The following is a 14389-nucleotide window of genomic DNA, read 5'->3' on the forward strand; positions in this document are numbered from 1 at the left end:
GGGGTGCCGCTGACCTCATCCTCCCACCTGCAGGAGGAGGCGTGAGCAGAATCCTGACCTGAGGCAGCCCCACGTGCGCCTGAATCTGGGCCAACGTCCTCTTTCTTGCAAAGTCTGAGTCCCTGCTGTGGCCTGGGGACAGAGACATTGTTATGGTCTCCCTTCAGCAATTATGGATCCTGAACGCAGAGAGGGCATTCGCATGCCCTGAGACACACAGCATTTGAACCACTGAACCCCCGCAGGTTTCCCCTCAGGCCCTGAGCTCCCCCTTCAATGCTTTCTCTGTAGCCACCAGAGGGCGCCAGGGCGCATCTGAGTCAGGCCCTTCCTCCTTTGCCCACAGCCCTGCATGGCTGCCCCCTCCCTCAGGGGCACAGCCCAGGTCCTCCCTGAAGCCCACAGAACCCTGAAACACTGCCCGGTCCTCTCCCCGACTCCCTCCTCGTCTCTCCCCTCTTCCCTCTGCTCCACCCGCACGGCTCCTTGCTCAGCAAGGTCATCCTGCCCCAGGGTCTTTGCACAACTCTGTCCTCTGCCTGGAGCGCTGTTCCCTGGAGATCGTCATAAGAGTTACCTTCTTGCCAGGGGAGGGAGAGGAGCGCTGGGGGGATGAAGCCTTCCTGTGTCTGCACCTCTCCCTTCCTGAAGAAAGCTCTCGTCCAGCAGACGTTGTGGCCCTGGAAAGCCCTCCTCTTCCACTGGCCTTTCCCGGTCTTGAAACGGTCAGGAAGCTTCCTGGACCCGCGCCAGCAGCGCCTGGACTTTCCACTTCCCCACGTCCATGCTGCCCGATGTTTCCTTTAAACCACTCACATTTAGACCATCCATAAATACCTTAAACCTGTTTTTAATCGCAAAGGGGAAAGGGAGACCAGCATCTCTCGCCGCAGATGGCAGTGACTGGAGGTGCCCTCAGGGGGCGGGACTGGGGGACGAGGGGGCTTGACCCGGGTCCCGCGTAGGGACAGGCTGCTGCAGGGGAATCTGTGACCGGGTCCCAGGGCCACTTCACAGCTCGCCCACTCCCAGGTGCTATCATGTGTGGACGAGGGCAGCGGCTGCTTTGCACGTCACCAGCCGTGACGTCCTGGGACCGGGTGTCCAGACGGCCCTCTGGGCAGCACCAACCCTGCGTTGCTGCACTCTTCCCTCTTGACCCCTCCACAACAATCTGTTTACTTGTTTCTTCATTCATTCATTTTTTGGCACTGGGGCGTGAACCCAGGAGTGCTCCATCCCAGCCCTTTCTATTTTTTGAGACAGGGTCTCCCTAAGTTGTTTGCTGACCTCAAACTTGTGATCCTCCTGCCTCAGCCTCCCAAGTGGCCGGGGAGACAGCCTGGTGCCCGATTCCCTCCCGGAAGGCCAGGATGTTAATCTTTCTTGTTCCTTGCTGTGTCTCCATGTCCTAGAACAGGCTGGCACACAGTAGGTGCTCAATAAGTATTTGTGGGATGAACAGTTGGACCCGTGCCCACGTTGCCCGTGGCCCCTTGATCTTGGCAAAGGTGCCCCACTCCTGATGCCTGCAACCTGAGCAGACGTGGCCCTCCGTGGCAGAGGGGTGGAGTGAAGGGTCTTGAGAGTGGAGGCCACCCTGTCCTCACAGGATCCTCATGAGAGCGCCGGGTTCAGAGAGCCGCCAACAGAAGCAAAGGGTCAGGCTTTGGCCCATGGGCAGGACTTGAGGACGGAGAAAGGGGCGCGCGCCAAGGAGCCCGGGGGCAAAGGGTCCCCCTAGAGCCTGCAGGAAGGATGCGACCCTGCCGCCACCTTGATTTGGCTGAGGGGAGCTGAGGACGGGAGAGAGGGGCCAGGACCCTGGAGAGCTCCGCTGGGGCCTGCCGCCCCTGGACTCCCGACCGAGCCTCCTGGGAGCCAGGTGCTGTTCTGGGCGCTGGACGCCCTGGGGAGGAGGTGGCCACAAACCCTCGTCGCCTGGAGCTGATCTTCCAGGGGACATGATCCAGGCAGGAGCCGGTGCCCCGCGTAGCACGGTGTCTGGTGGCAAGGTGAATGACGGGTTACTGGAAGGGACCGGGAGGGGCAGGGTGACCAAGGGAGGGAGCTCAGAGGAGGTGACAAGGAGCAGAGACCCGAGGGAGGCGAGGGGGTGGGGGAGCAGCACGTGCAAAGGCCGGGGGCGCTGATCCCGGAGAGCTGTCCTTTGGGGGTGGATGGAGAGGGGGGTCCTGTCAGGGTCCTCGTGCCACGCCTCCTCCCGGGTCCCAAAGGTCCTGGGACGTGGGCTTTCCTAGCCCTGCTTTACAGAGCTGCTCAGTCAAGAAGACACCATGTCCCCAGGTCCCGGGGCCAGTTGGTGGCTAGCCCGCGGCTGGGACCCTAATGTTGTGATGTCCTGATGTCACTGCAGATGACAAGAACTGAGAGCTCTCCCTTGAGTTTCCGGTGGCAGCCTTAGGCTGGCTCAGCCTGCGCGTGCGCTTCCTTGGGCACCTGAGTCCAGCCCCTTCCCAGTTAGCTGACTCCGCCCCCACCCGCGGACTGGCCAATCAGAGCACGACAGCTTTTTGGAGTCACATTGATTGGTCAGAGATGAGCCAATGACAGTGAGAAGAGGGGATCTTCTTCCCGGGGCTTCTTGGTTGGGGAGCTGGCAGCCAGGGCTTTGCCACCAGGAGCAGGGAGCCCACCTGCGGGTGAAGCCCACCCGGAGGAAAGCAGAGCGGGAGGGAGGAGGAGGATTCCTAATTCCTAGGAATTAGCTGAAGCCCTGGATCCAGCTACACCTGAAGCGGTGTAGCCTGCTCTGGGTTGCACCTCTGCCCTTTCTTGTAATCCTTTGTGTCTTGTTGCGGTTGTGTCGATGACCGTAACGTATTTGGGAAGGACATTTCCTGAATAATGCGTAGGGTCGGGGAACTTCTGGGATATTTTTGGGAAAAGGGCCAAGACCTGAGATTCCTCCCCAAAGTCGAGGAGTCAGAAGCCAGAGATGGTTCTTTCAGGCCTTCCCTGGAGCACTGGGGTCAGGGGTGCTGGGCAGGTGCGAGGACAGTGGGTGGCCATGGGGCAGAGTCCAGGGATCCGGGGGACATCATACCTGAAAACAGACTCGCGCTGCGGTGAGCATGTGGGGGAAGGGAGCTGCTGCAGGGTGGGCGGGTGCTGCCCCTGGGACCAGCCCCTGGGCCCAGCAGGGAAGTGGGGGCGCGGCCAGCGACCCAGGCCGCCCACCTGCTCGCGGTCCTTGCGGAAGTCCTTTGCTGGTGTGTGAAGAGGTCTGCGAGCCCGGCGCAGGGGCCACCTCACTGACAACAAAATGGGAATTGGCGGGGTGGGGTGGGTGGGGAATTCCCAGCTACTGGGAGGCCGAGGCAGGAGGACCTCCGGACCCCAGGAGTCCAAGGCCAGCCTGGGCAACACAGCAAGGCCTCAGGTCAAAACAACAACAAAATCCCAGGAATTCGCCTGGAAGTCTGCAGACAGGAAGGCGAGTGGACAGGGGAGGGGTGTTCACAGGTGGACTCTGTAGAGCATGGGAAATACCCAGGAACATCTACACAGAACAATGTCTAACTTGTTTTCTTTTTGCTTTGCTGGGGACAAACTCAGGGTCTTGCACACGCTTGGCAAGTGCTCTACCCCTGAGCTGCACCCCCAGACCACAATTCTAACGTTTATTGAGTACCTACTACGTGCAGGTCACTATTAAGCACTTATGCATGGCGGCATGCAGAATCCCCAGAAATCCACGGAACAGGGCTCGTGGGTGCGTGTTTTCCGTGTGCAGCGCCTTGAGAGTGGCCGGAACTCGCTGACCCTTGCTCCCGGTGGAGACTCTCCACTCTCTTGGTGCAGTTGGCACTCGGTGACTCTTTTAATACATAGAATAGGGCAGAAGTGACGGGATGTGACTTCCAAGTCGAGGTCATCCAAGGCCTGCGCTCCTCCTGGGCCTTCGTGGGTCGCCCCCCGTGTCCCCCAGGCGTAGAGGATGCGTGAGCACCTCTAGGAGAAGGGCGGGGTGAGGAGCTGGGGCCTCCTGCTCTCGCCAAGCGCGTGGACCCCGTGGGATCGGCTCCGCTGGCCCGAACCTTCTCTCAGGGCGCCGTGGCCGAAGCCCTGATTGCAAACTCGACCAAGACCCTGGGTCAGAGCCACCCAGTTCCTGATTCTCAGCTGCAGCCCCAGCCAGTGTCCTGCCTGCCACGTCCTCTGTGTCCCCAAGACAGAACCACCCGCACATCCCGCTCCCTGGTCCCTCACCCTCTGAACGTCACCCACTCTGTGCAGGTCATGCATCAGGGCCTCGGTGTTTGGCCACAGACACCAACACACTAGACAGGAGACTCAGAGAGGTCAGGGGACTTGGCCCAGGCCCAGGGCGTGCGCAGCCAGAACATGGGGAATGGGATGGTGTAGACGGCAGCCTGCAGACTTGTCTCACCCGACCACGAACGTGCCCTCGGAGGCCCAAATGACACTATCCATGGTTCATGGACACGTGTGTGACGCTGTCCCTATGTGATGTCCACGTGTAATGAAACTTTTCACTCCCTCGTCAGCGCTGTGATTGACCGCACATCCATATTTCATTTCTCATAAAACGAAAATACCCTGAAGCAAACACGAGAGGTGTTTGCCTTGTTGGGGGACGGTGCCTCGTCTGCGCACACCCCCAGCACGGCTCCGGTTGACTTGGGTCAAAATTGACACATACCTGGCCAGTGGGTGGCCACGCCTGTCATCCCAATGGCTCGGGGAGGCTGAGGCAGGAGGATGGCGAGTTCAAACCCAGCCGCAGCAACTTAGCCAGGCCCTAAGGGACTCAGTGAGAAACTGACTCTAAATTAAATGCAAAATAGGGCTGGGGGTGGGGCCCAGTGGTCGAGGGCCCCGAGTTCAATCACCAATGAAAACTGGGGGAAATCAACCACATGTAATATCACACACACACGCGCACACGCACACACGCGTCTGTAACCAGGAGACAGAGTGGAGCTTGAGGGGACCCCTCAGCAGAGTGGTTGGGGGCGGGGCCTCCTGGGGAAACAGGGGCCAGCGGCAGCCGCTCTCATCCTGGAGGCTCACTGGGGCCGTGGAGGCCATTCCCAGCCCAGAGTACTCACCGAGAGGACCCGAGGTGGGGAGGAGGTGGAGGCTGGAGGCCCTGGGTTCTGCCTGAGAGCTGGGGCTCAGCGGTGAGATCACAGGGAGCACCGGCAAGAGGCGCAGGGAGGAGACGGGAAGGGAGGGGAGGGGCCCTGCTGGCCTCTGGCCTCTGCTGGACCTGGGTGCAGGGGGCAGCCGAGATCCAGTTCCCCTGGCTGCACTCAGGAGCCTCCATCACCCGCCCCAGGGAGCCAGGCCACGCAGACATGGTGGGCGAAGAGCTGCCTGCTCCCGCCCCGCGGTGGGTGAGTGCGGCCCCTCGTGCTGGGCAGGGCACTCTGGAGCTCTGGAGGAGGTCAGCAGCTCTGGGGACATGAGGAGAGGTGTCCGGGAAGGGGGACTGGTGCTGGGCAGGGCACTCTGGGGCTCTGGAGGAGGTCAGCAGCTCTGGGGACATGAGGAGAGGTGTCTGGGAAGGGGGACTGGTACTGGGCAGGGCACTCTGGAGCTCTGGAGGAGGTCAGCAGCTCTGGGGACACGAGGAGAGGTGTCCGGGAAGGGGGACTGGTGCTGGGCAGGGCACTCTGGGGCTCTGGAGGAGGTCAGCAGCTCTGGGGACACGTGGAGAGGTGTCCGGGAAGGGGGACTGGTGCTGGGCAGGGCACTCTGGGGCTCTGGAGGAGGTCAGCAGCTCTGGGGACACGTGGAGAGGTGTCCGGGAAGGGGGACCCGCCAGGCCCGGGAAGGTCTGCACTTGGCCCTGGGGTCCGTACGTGGGCACTGGAGGACCCCAGAGGAGGCTGGGCCTAGCTCAGGACAGGCGCGGTTCATTGGGACACCACCCGCCCCCAGCGTCCCCGGGGAGAAGCCACCTGAACCCAGGCTGTTTCCCCAAAGGGAGCGGCTGGGTGCCTCCAGCCTCCAAGGGTCCACTGTTTTATATTGAGCCGGTGCCCGTGGGTCTGCTCCAGGGGACCAAAGTGCAGCACCACCTCCACCCAGCCCCGCGGGCGCCAGAGGCACAGCCCGCGGACGGGGAAGATGAGCCCCCGGGTCCCCATGTCGCCCTGGTCTCCCTCCTTCCCTCTGCCCAGCGGCAGCCCCAGCCTCCCCTGCCCCCTCATCAGCCCCCAACACAGCCATGACCCGAGCGGCCAGGGGAAAACCCAGCCCTGGACGCCCAAGCTCGGTGCCGCTGGTGGCCTCGCCTCCGGCCTCCGCCCGTGCTCCTCCCTGGCCTCCAAGCCTCCCTTCTAGGAACAGCCCGAGGGAAGAGGACCTGCTGGGTCAGCTCTGACTGTGGAGGCTCACCCCGGCCTCCACTGCTGAGAGGTCTCAGCAGCGGGTCCTGCTCCAGGCCTCCAGGCCGCGAGGCCAGCAGTGGCCCAGGTCTGGTCTGGGCTGTTCCAGGACTTGCTTCGCCTCAGTAGCGCCCGGGCGCGTGGCTGGCGCTCTCCAGGGGTCCCGAGGAATCCGCAGGGACCCGGGGGCTGCAGGGGTCCCTTCAGCACACTCTGTCCCTGTGTGGCCCTGCACAGACCCTGCCCACACCCCCTGCAGACGTGAGGTCCTCTCCGTGACACGTTGCGTGCCTGGGCGCTACCCATGTCCTCGGGGAGTGACCACAAGGAGCCCGCGGCTCAGTCCGGATGCGATTTTGTTTTGCAGTTTGTGGGGAACGTTTTCTGATGGGTCGGATCCGAGGCCGCCAAGCCCCCAGCTGGGCGGCCACCAGGACTGACTGTCGGTGAGGAGTGGGTCGCGGGCTCTGCACCCGCGTGGTCAGCAGGGAGGACAGAGCGTCCTCTGCCTGTTGGTGACTGGCGGCAGCCTCCTCCCAGGCAGGTGGCCGCCCCGGGGCCAGGAGTGCAGCAACCTGGGGCCCAGCTGCTGGGGCTTCGCGACCACGCAGTGGACACGCTGGCTGGAGAGCCCTCGAGGCGTCCCTGCCGGCCACGGGCTGTTCTGGGTGAGGTGGCCACAGAGACACGCCACCCGACTCACTGTGCCCCAGAGCCCTTCCTGGGCCTCGCCTGTCCCGCAGCTGCATCCGTTTCCGCAGGGGATGTCACCTCCCCAGTGAACAGTGACATCTGTCCACTCTGTCACTGTTCACTCTGTTCCCTGCGGTGTCCCCTTGCCTGGCACCAGAAAGAGCTCGGTGAGTAGCAATGGAAGAAATGGCACTGTCCCCAGGCTGTCGACCGACACCTGCCTCCACCCCCCAGGCTGGGAGCACTGAGACGTGCCAGGCAAACTGTCCCCACTGTGTCCCTGATAAGGTGCCTCTGGCTGATGCCAATGCGTTGTTCTAGGCCCTGGGGCTCCAAGACCCTCGAGGTTGGGGTACGCTCTGCTGAAGTTTGGGGACCGTGGGTCCTCCCAGGACAGAGGCACCCGGCTGTCAGCGCCCCTCTCTCAAGTGCCGCCCGACTTTAGGGTCTGGATCCTGGCAGTTCCATCCCTGTTGCTAGGTGACCCCAAGGCTCCAGACCCCCCAGGACCCCACCGACCCTCCTTAGTCATTAAGCTGTCCCCACCTGCCCCGCCCGCCCAGCCACACTTTCTGAACACAGCTGGCCTCTGCCTGAGGGTCCCCAACCAGCAGCCCCTCCTCATCTCCCCTGCGGTCTCCTAGGAACAGACACACCTACCGTGGCTGTCACAAGCCCCTGTCTCCCTGTTCTAAGGACAGCAGTGACTGTCCTGAGTCTGCTTGCTGAACGTCACTGAGCAAGTGATGGACCTTTGCCATTGTCCCCAAACAGATGAGGATGCTGAGGCTCAGAGATGGAGGGTTACCTGCCTGGGGTAACACAGCACTCAGAGGCTTCTGGAACTCACATCCAGAGCCTGTGGGGACCTCCCCAAGGCGCCAGGGGGTCCTGGATCTGATGGAAGCCCCTCTCACCCCCCAGCTGGACCGGGAGGCAAGGCCACAAGGTCGCCCAGCTCTGCCTGGGGTACTGGGAGGCAGGGAGTGGGCGGGGCCTGGGAGGGGCCGGTGGACAGGTCCAGAGACACGCCCCCTGCTAATGGCACCCGCAGACAGGGAAGGGGACAATGGAGGAGAGGATGGGGGCGGAGGGCGGGGCGCAGCCGGGAGGACACTGACGCAGAGCAGACCCCTCGGGTGGCCAGGAATGAGGGGAGCAGTGTCCACCCCAGTGGTGAGGAGGGCAGAGGAAGGAGCAGGAGGAGCAGAGGCCCACAGAGGCAGGAGGGGAGGCCGGGCTCTCCTCGCACTCTGCTGGGCGGGGCGCGGGGGCGTCTGATGTCGGGGGGCGGGCGGCCCCTGTGCTGGGTCCCCCACATACCTGCACTGGGGACCCAGAGGCCCCAGGCGGGCACATGAGGGGTCACCGGGCTGTGGGGAGATAAGACTGGGCACAGCTGGACACTGACCAAGGGGTCGGGGACGGAGACAGAGACCTGAGGAGCCCAGAGAGGAGGAAGGAGGTTCGGCCTGCTGGAAACCAAGGCACAGCTCAGCTCAGCCAGGGGAGTCACGGAGAGGTGGGGCGAGGGGACAGTCTCTGGAAGGCAAAGGCCCTGAGGCAGAGTGGAGCCCCAGTGTTGGAGGAGTAGGGAGCCCGCGTGGCTGGAGCAGAGGAGAGACGGAGAGCGGGAAGAGGGAGCGGGAGGGGGTCAGGGGGAAGACATGGGCTTTGGTCCCAAGGGAGGCGGCAGCCATGGAAGGCTGAATTTTTCATGTAAGAAGGAAAACAAAAGTCTCAAGTAAAAGTGAACAAACATCAGCGCACCCACTAGGTTGGCCCTTCCTCTATATTGCCCTCTGGACTTTATTTATTTTAAGAATTCTCCAAATAGGGGCTGGGGATGTGGCTCAAGCGGTAGCGCGCTCGCCTGGCATGCGTGCGGCCCAGGTTCGTCCTCAGCACCACATACCAACAAAGATGTTGTGTCCGCCGAGAACTAAAAAGTAAATATTAAAAATTCTCTCTCTCGCGCTCTCTCTCTCTCTCTCTCTCTCCTCTCACACACTCTCTCTCTCTCCTCTCTCACTCTCTCTTTAATAAATAAATAAATAAAATTCTCCAAATAGCCGGAGGGGGGCGCAGTGGCACACCCTTGTAATCCCAGCACCTTGGGAGGCTGAGGCAGGAGGATCAGGAGTTCAAGGCCAGCCTCAATAACTTTGTGACCTGCTAAGCACCTTAGCAAGACCCTGACTCGAAACAACAAATAGAAAGGGCTGGGGATGTGGCCCAGTGGATGTGGCCCAGTGGCTCAATCCCTGGGATGAAAAAAAAAAAAAAAACCCTTCAACTAGCAATCAATCAATTAATAAATGAACCATGACAGGTCGACGGTCACTGTGGGCCTTCAACTCCAGGCCAGGATGGCCCCCGACTTGGGGAGAGCTGCGCCTCCTCCCTCTGACCTGTGCACTGACCATTCCCTGGGGCTGGGGCCAGGGCCCCGCCACCGCCCTGCACCGGGAGCCTTTCAGGCCAGGAGGCCGGTATCCTCCAAAGTCTCCAACCCAGGCCTCCACTCCAAAGGCCCGATTGTGCATGAAATCTAATCAAGTCGTCAGGCCTGATGAGCAGCACGCCAGGTCCTTTAGCTCAGTGAGGTCAATAAGGACATGAGCCGTCGCATCCCTGGCAAGCTCCCTCCATGGCCGGCCTGGCAGCCCCTCCCTGCAGCCTGCTCCTGGCTCCTGGGGTCTTCGCCTCTTCACTCTGAGTGGGGGGCAAAGCACAGTGGGGGCTTTTGACCCTCAGACGTCAGCACTGGGGGACTCAGGGTCGTCCCCAGCAGGGAAACAGCCCCACACTGCACCTGCCTGCTTCAGAGTGGGTGACCCTGGAATCCACCTCCAGCCCTCCTGCAAGCAGATGGCACCTCTCATGAGCAACTGTCCCCAGCCCACTCTGCATCCTTGGGGACACCAGGACTCAAGCACCAGTGACATTCGGAGCTGGGGAGGGCTGGAGGGCATGTATCCTAAGTCCTCTGGTCCCAGGGAATGGAGACGCTGGCTTCCTTTCTGCTGTGACCAGCTAGGCACTCATGTCAAAAGGGCCAGCAGCATCACAGGGGATGAAAAAGGGACCCAACCAATCCAGCAGGAGGCTGAGGAGGAGGAGGAGGAGAACAGGAGGCCACAGAAAAGAGCCACATCAAGGAGAAGATATAAGAAGGTCATCTGAACATAAGTCCAAATATGTTGGTGAGCACAATAAATGTAAAGGGATCAGACTCGCGACCTAAAAGGCACAGACTGGCTGGGAGCGCAGGTCAGGGCAGAGCCTTCCCAGCATGCCTCAGGCCCTGGGCTGGGTCCTGGTGACCCGGAGGGAGAAAAAGTCTTAGACTCCCTCAGAGTGGATGCAGGGAAACTCAACAGAAGGCAAAATCCACGTGTTGGGATTGTTTTTGAAGACACACATCTAAAGCAGAACTGTGCACCATCAGCTAATACACTGCAAGTGAAAACCAAGAGAGGGGCCATGGATGGGAATGCAAGGGAGACGCAGAGACAGGGTGACCGTGGGGGCTTATCTGGATACTGCTGCAAACACCCTGAAAATGACATTCTCATACAATGGAAAACTTAAAGGCAAGCATGCATCTTTACCTTTTAGAGACAGAAATTGAAATATTTATGAATAAATCATCCTCTGTCTGGAATTTTCTTCAAAATGATGTGAAAAGGAGGGGAAACAGTCAGGGCTGGGGACGGGGCTCTGTGGTTGAGTGTCCCTGAGTTCCATCCCGGTACCCCCCAAAATTTATTCATTTTTATTTTTGAATGATTCTGTTACGGGGGTCGAACCCAGGGGTGCTCTACCGTTGAGCTACACTCAAGCCCTTTAATTTCCTATTTTGAAACAGTCTTGCTAACTTGCTGAGTCTGGCCTTGAACTCACCATCTTCCTGCCTCAGCCTCCAGAAGGACCAGCTAAGAACACATGTTAAAGGGATCACAGGTGGGTGCCACCGCTCCCCGCTAAGTTTTAAAAAAATCTTCATTATTTAAATGTAGTTGGACCCAATATCTTCACTTTGCTGAGGATGGAACCCAGGGCCTCGCACGTGCAAGGCCAGTGCTCTGCCCCTGAGCCCCCACCCAGCCCCCCACCCCCATCCCGCTTAATTTTTTAAAAAGGAAAAATTAAAGAGCTGGCGAAGACGACTCTCCTCCGGTGGTCACTCAGGCCTCGCACAGGCCGCTGCCCTCACCACTGTCCAGCTGCTCCAGGGTCCCATGCCAGTGGGCCCTGTCAGGGGCGCTGTCTGTCTGCACCCTGTGCCGGGTCCTGCAGAGTTGCCCACCTTGTCACCCACATGGCCCCAGCTGTCATTGCCTAGCTGCAAGTCTGGGTCACCACAGTGAACCCAGGACCCCATCTCGAGCCTGGCATACAGCAGGCGCTCAGTACACGCAGAGAGAATGGCTGGAGAACGCCTCCCTTCCTGGAGCCTGGGTCTGCTCTCCTGAGACACTGGGTGAAACTGTCGCTCGGCGGGGGACGGGGAGGAAGGAACTGGGGGGGGCCAGGGCCCTGCCACAGTGGCCCTGTGACATGCGCCCAGCTCCGCCGAGGCCCGCCTGGTTTCAGGGTGAATGGGTCCTCCTCTCTCAGGTCCGGCTCGGCTGGCTGGGCGCTGGGACCCCATTCCCGGCCCGGGGTCCCCCAGGGAGGAGCGGATGTGGGGGTTTGTGGGTGGCCGCATGGCCCCTCTCTGTCCCTGTCCCGCTTCCCCCTACTCCTCCCAGGCTGGAGTCCCAACCCCGCGCACACAGGGCAGTTGGGGGACAAGCGTCCTGTGTGGTGACATGGCTTCAAACCAGGCGGAGTTAACACCCAGGTCCTGGGGCCCACTGCTTCCCGGCGGCCCAGCCGCATCCCCCCGCGGGGCTGGGGACGCCTGCGCTCCCTGGATCTCCCGCCCTGGAGGCCCGCGGTGCCCGCTCAGTCCCAGCCCAGGCCGCGCAGCTTGGGCCTCATCTTTGAGAGCCTTTTACTTAGGCGGCCGTGGGGCTGATGGATGGCCGCCTCGGGGACGCGCCGAGCCGGCAGCTGGGCCCGGGCCAGGCGCGCGGGAGGGAGGAACCAGGCCCCGGGGCTGGGCCTGCTGCCCACCTGGCCACCGCCTCCTGCCCAGGATCCCGCACTGCGTGCCGGCCACGCGCCTGGTCCCCCAGGTCCCTCGCAGAGGAGCCCGGGGCAGGTCCCCACCTGCGGAGGCCTCGGGGCCATCCGTGAGGTTCCCTTGGGGCAGCTTCTCAGTTGACGTGGGACCGTCCACACCAGGTGGCCTGTGAGAGCACCTGAAGCCGAGGAGTCCCTGTTGGTGGGCAGGGTGACGCGCCGGCCATCGTGAGCCTGTGTCCCGTCGTCCCCCGAGCTTCTGGGCCACCAGGGTCCATAAGCCTCCGGCTGCAGAAAAGCCCCGCAGGGTGGCAGGACGGGAACCTCGTGGGTGATGGTGGCTCCTCACTGCGCCGTCCCTTTGGGGGCTCCTGCTCACCAGGTGGCCTGTCCTGCAGCTCGCCGAATTCAAACCAGCACCAAAAACAACGACAACACAGGTTGGCCTGCGCTGAGGTGACCAGGTGGGCACACAGGGTCTGAGTTCAGTGAAAAGCCACCCACAGCCTGGAGGGGTCGGCTGTGACTCTTCCCGTGTCACACGTCGGGTAAACAAGGCCCTGAGTTGAAGAGAAAACGGGTTCTCCAGGTCCGCGTTTCTGCCAGTCTGCTCTGTGGGGCCCCAGGACCTTTGCTCCTGCCGTTCCCTCAATACATGTGGGATGGATGAAAGTCCGGGCACACAGGTGCAGCCTGGGGCACAGCTGGAACCTCCTGAGCTCCCCGCCCGGCCCCCTGGCCTCCGCAGGCTGGTCCAGCTGTCACCCTCCGGCGGAAGCCTTGGCTCAGGGCTGGAGAAGCCAGGAACTGCTGCTCCTGGGTCTGAAATCGACCCGTGAAATCACACCCAGCCACCTGCGCCTGCGGACCCAGGGCCTGGACCTGGGGCTGGACCCTGGCCGCCTGCTGCCCCGGTCACCCTTGTTGGTGGCTGAAGGGGCTGACAGGCTTTGGAGCTGTCTGGGATCTGCCCAAAGCCCCAGGAACGGGTGATGACCGTCATTAGGATCATGATCTGAATCATCGTCTAATGCAGTGCCTCTAGAGCACCCGTGTGTGAGCCGCACACTGCTCAAGGCCCCTCCCAGAGTTCCAGAACCCTCCGTCGGGCCCCCTGCTCTGTCTGCTTCTCTTCATGGCAAGACTCTGAGAGCTGTCCGCCTGGGTCCCCCTCCCCGGCCTCCTGCTGCCCCTCTGGTCTGCTCCAGGGGGCTCCCTCCCACCAGCAGGAAGTCACCTCCCCAAGGTCACCTGAGCCCAGCCCGGAGCAGGGCCAGCGCTGACCTGGGAACAGGCTCCTTCTGGGCTTCTCTCCGCCTCCTGGAGGCCCCTCAGGGGGGGCTTCTCCTCCTCCCACCCGCCACACCCTGGGGGCTCCAGGCATGTGTGAGGGAAGGGTCTGCAGAGGAGGGACACGGGAGGCCCCTTCAGGCCCGCCCGGATTGGCCCAGGATCCCCCAGCCACAACCCCACCCTCCCCTCACCCCCATCCGCAGATGGACCAAGCTACAGGGAGGGTGGGAAGCCAACCCAGCACCCTTCCGTCCTACCACCCACCCAAACCCTCCATCCACCCACCCACCTGTCCAGCCCTCCAGCCGTCTACCCACCTGCCCGTCCCATCTGTCCATCACCCACCACACACCCATCCTCCCTCCCTCCCTCCCTCCCTCATGCATTCATTCAGCTAGAATCAGGATAAACCCTGGGCCAGTCTTTATCCCCCACCACACACACACTTGCTGTGTGCCCTTGAGCCAGGCCCTGCCCCTCTCTGGGCCTCAGTGCCACGGGGCTGATTACAGTGCAGAGCCAGAGCTTGGCTGTGGATGTGTTCCCCTGGGCAGGAAAGGGCCATGGTGGTTGAGTATTCAACCCAGAGTTGAATCTCACATTCTCCTGCTGTGTGACCTTGGGCAACTAAAGGGACCTCTCTGTGCCTCCTTGGGGCTGTTGGGGGATTTGATGGTCACGTGTGTGCTGTGGAGCTGTAACTGCGGATGGTGACCCCAAGCAGCAGGGCAGGACTGTGGGGCCCTGGAAGGCTTCGGCCTGCTCCCTGGGAAGGGTGCCGCTGGCCACAGCGCCTCAGGGTCTGCCCTTCTCCCCTCGGGACATGCCCTCTCTGGTGGGGCCTGCCAGGCAGGGCGGAGTGCGGAACAGGAGCCCGCAGCCCTGCTGCC

Source organism: Urocitellus parryii, chromosome 3 (genome assembly GCF_045843805.1).
Source record: "Urocitellus parryii isolate mUroPar1 chromosome 3, mUroPar1.hap1, whole genome shotgun sequence".
Taxonomy (NCBI): Eukaryota; Metazoa; Chordata; class Mammalia; order Rodentia; family Sciuridae; genus Urocitellus; species Urocitellus parryii.